This window comes from Pteronotus mesoamericanus, unplaced genomic scaffold (genome assembly GCF_021234165.1).
Source record: "Pteronotus mesoamericanus isolate MK-2021 breed Mesoamerican mustached bat unplaced genomic scaffold, CSHL_Meso_final scaffold_31, whole genome shotgun sequence".
In the NCBI taxonomy this organism is placed as follows: Eukaryota; Metazoa; Chordata; class Mammalia; order Chiroptera; family Mormoopidae; genus Pteronotus; species Pteronotus mesoamericanus.
Window position 1 is genome coordinate 7,770,059 of NW_026555312.1, and position 4,126 is coordinate 7,774,184.

Genomic DNA, 4,126 nt, shown 5'->3' on the forward strand with positions numbered 1-4,126 from the left:
CTTGAAACCTTTCTAGGACAACTCTGTGCCTAAAGAGACTTAAACAAACAAACAAACAAACAAACAAACACATGTTATTCTCTGACTAGAGATGCCATTTGTTTGTTTGTTTGCTTTATTGGGAATTGCCCCTAGGTAAACACCAATATAACTGGAATTTAGGAATAAGCTTTTTAGATAAGAAGATAGTAACAGATATTTAAAGTAGAGAATGCTGGGCTGGCTTCAGCACAACATATCCTTCAATTGCTATGACATACAGAAGGTTAGCATGGCCCCTGCACAAGGATAACACACGCACTTGTGAAATGTCCTGTATTTTAAATAAACAAATAAAAAATAATAAAGTGCAATCTGCTACTCCTGGCAGTGTAGCTGTACAGAGAAGCAGAAAGACCATCCTGGAAAACTGGAGCATAATTTGAATAAACTCTGACAAAGTATATTTTCTAAATTAAAAGGAAAATAATAATACTTTATATTTATCCATGTATTTATCATTTTCAGTGCTCTTCATTCGTTCCAGCAGATCTGAGTGTTCATCTGTCATTATTTTGCTTCAGCCTAAGAAACTTCCTTAAGTACACCTTGTAGTACAGATCTACAGGCAGCAATGCTTGAAAATGTATTTATCTTAATGTTTGAGTGATATATTTGCTGCATATAGAATTCTGTGTTGACAGTTGTTTTTCATTTCATTTTGTTTTGTTTTAAATCTTTCACTCTTCAAAGATTTCTGGTCTCCAGTGTTTCAACTAAGAAGTCTTTGATTATTTACATAATTTTTCACCTATTATTATGTATTTCTGGAAAATTTTTTAAAAATATTTTATTTATTTAATTTTAGAGTAAGGGTGGGAGAAAGAGAGGGAGAGAAACACCAATGTGTGGTTGCCCCTCATGCGCCCCCATCTGGGGACCTGGTCCTCAACCCAGGCATGTGCCCCGACTGGGACTCAAACTGGCAAATCTTTGGTTCGCACGCAGGCTCTCAATCCAACGACCCACATCAGCCAGGGCTGTTTCTGAAGACTTTTAATACCTTTTTTTTTTTTGTTTTGGTTTCATCAATTTCAGGATAATACATGTAGGTGTGTTTTTCATTTAATATCCTATTTGAAATTTGGTGGGCATCTAAAGTCTGTAAATATATGTTTCCCCACAAATTTGGAGGGGAGGTTACAGTTTAAATAGGGTGTTTAGATTAGGCACCAATGAAAGGTGACATTTAGAAAGACTTGAAGGAAGTCTTTCTAAAGACTTGAAGGAAGTTAGAAAGTTAAAGACATAGGCCTGCATGTTCTGGGGGAAAGAAATTCGCAAGAAGAGGGAGGAACCAATGCAAAGGCTTTTAAATGACACATAACAGGAATATGAGTAACAGCAAGGGAGCCAGTCTGGCTGGAGGTGAGGGAGGAATGAGAATAGTAGGAGAAGAGGTTGAAGAGATAAGGGGGAGAGTCTTCATATAGTGTAGAACACGTATTTTCTCTATTAATAGTATACTAACTGCTCCTATTACAGCAATTTTTAGGATGGACCCTTGAAAGATATAATAATCTTCAAAGCTGGCCTTTTAATCCAAATCTAAAAGGAAAGAAAAATGAATTTGTGCAAAATTAGAAAATTAAAAATGCCAGATAGTCCTATGACATTAACCACAATGTGGTTATAATTTTACCACTCACCCTAATTCCTCTTATTTTCACTGTCTCTTCTGACTGAACCATGACTTTCATGTGGCATATTTAAGTCTCAGCTTTCTAAAGTAAATAATCAATTTCCTCATTTGAAAGGAAACAGAAATAAAATTGGCCAGATCCTGCTAAAATATGGTTTTTTTTTTTTTAATGGATGAAGTGGCAACATTGGTACTTGTAGAAATGCATTAATAATTTATTTTCAAGGATTATATGAATGTTTTTGAAAGTATATAAATATAAATATTTTTATCACTGATCTTATAAGAATGAATAACACATGTTAAAATAATTTTATGGGGTACCTGAGCATTGTCTTTCTGGTATTTTCTCTCTGTATATTGACATTTTTGAAAGTTTTGGTTATTGCCAAATAAGTTGCTAAATAGAATAGGCTTTGTGGTGCATGGATTATGGCCTTATGACAAAGAATTCTACTTAATTTATTGTTTCCAAAAGTGGCATATCCTTTATTGCTTATATTCATCTATATACCTCTTTCCATTCTAAAAGTGCCTTATAATGTCATTTGTAATTGTGGAGGAGAAACGACCATGACCACAGAAACAAAAAAGTGAGAAAACTTTTCTAATTTTTTTGAAGATTCCATGCTTAAGGCTGGTCTAGCACAGATGGTCATTCAAACCAACAGCCATAGCCTACATACAGAAACAGTTATTCATATAGTAGAAAAAAGACACTTCTGTGATATGTCAAGGAGAACATCTGGGCTTCCTGGGGTTGTCTTATCTCTCTGTCCTGCTTACATCTCCAATGACACTAACTTGCCCACCTTGTGCTTTATACTTGGAAATACTGACTTTAGACTGAGTTTAAGAAAATGAAGTGGATGAATGTAAAAATGCTATATTCACAATTATTAGCATCTGTCATCACTTGCAAATCGCCTAATTCTTTCTCTCAAATCTTTCTAAATTAAACATTTCGTAAGTCTCAGGTAGATCTTTGGATCAAGTAAATTTTATTCTATTTAATATTCTTGCAGCATCAGGTCTGCACATTAGTAGGCAACCCTAAGTAGAGATCACCCTTGTCAGTGTTCTACACTGTGAGGTACAAAGGATGTGAGGTCCTCAGGAATGTGTATATGGCATAGAATGCTACACCATTATTACATTATCTCAGCTATTTTTGAACCAATGCTAGAAGGCCAGTTCAACTCCTCATCTTGAGAAAAATGACTCTAAAATTCAGAGTGCATAAATGACTTGTAAATAACCACTCAGTCATTTTCTGTAAATATCAGGACTTGAATCAAGGTATTTTTACTAAATCATGTTTTCTTTCTATTGCATCATGACAACTTAAAAAAAATGGCCACCTTTCTTCCCACCTCACAGAGTGGAAATGACCATCATGTTCTCTTGTTTTTTGTCGGACTTTTCTGAACCAAATATTCACAAAGTTAAAATGTGTTAATTATATATTTCAGAGCTACAGGAGAAAAGTTGGCTATAAACATTGGACATATATAATTATCTCCATTAATATCCTGCTGTTTGATGTATCTTGTTTTAGGATTTCCATATCTTTAGATATCGGAAAAATATACTTTGGGACATATGTGGTATCTTGTCACTGTGCCTAGTTCCACAGGAAATAGTACAGCCAGAAACCTGTGGAACCAGTGTTAGGTGCTCATTTCCAACAGGGAATGGAAAGAGGGAGGTGAGTTGCTAGGGTGGAACTGAGAAGTGGTTTTCAAATATGCTCCTAATTGTCTCCAGATCTTGAGAAGCATCTCCTCACCTTAGTTCCCCATACACCACCCAAACACTCCATTCCACCTTACCTAAATGAGCATCTTATTCATCTATATGGCAAGGTCCTAGTAAGATTTATTTTTAATAAGATCTCTGATCAAACAAAAGTTTGAAAAGCGTTGGAGGATTGAAGAGGGGGTTGAATGGTTGTTAAAGAATTCCTGGTATCCTTCTAATTGGGCTTTTACCTTGCCACTGCTCAATCCATGCTCCAATGCTCCCGATCTCCTCATTTATACCTCTGATTCCAAGGGAGGTGAGAAAATATGGAAGTAATTTGCCAAAATGAAGGCTTTTAATCCAAAGGCATATGACTACTTTTCCAAGTGTGTTCATCAATTACTGAAAGCAACTTGATTCTGTGAAATTTATAAGTACCTGGCTTAGATAATGAGAGTGGTAGCTCTGCTCTTTTAAAGTACATCACAGCTTTGAAACAATTATGAATAACTTTTAAAAGCTGGGTTTTTCAACGTTCAAGTAGACGATAAAGAGAAACATAATTTGTCAATACTTTGCAAGATTGTCACTGCCCAACACAGTAAAGGAGCAAATTATTACACAGTTGCAGTAGGAGATCTCTAGTCCATTAGCATCTTTGGATAAAGACAGACTCTGATCTTCTGTATTTTTTTCTAAATA

At 35.3% G+C, this 4,126-nt stretch overlaps 1 non-coding gene across 1 annotated transcript; it reads left to right on the plus strand.

The window, feature by feature from the left end:
* The first annotated feature begins 218 nt into the window (after nucleotides 1-218).
* On the plus strand, nucleotides 219-323 carry LOC129085820 (U6 spliceosomal RNA). The gene has a single exon (XR_008530755.1). It is a non-coding gene; the product is annotated as a U6 spliceosomal RNA (small nuclear RNA).
* Nucleotides 324-4,126: the final 3,803 nt, after the last annotated feature.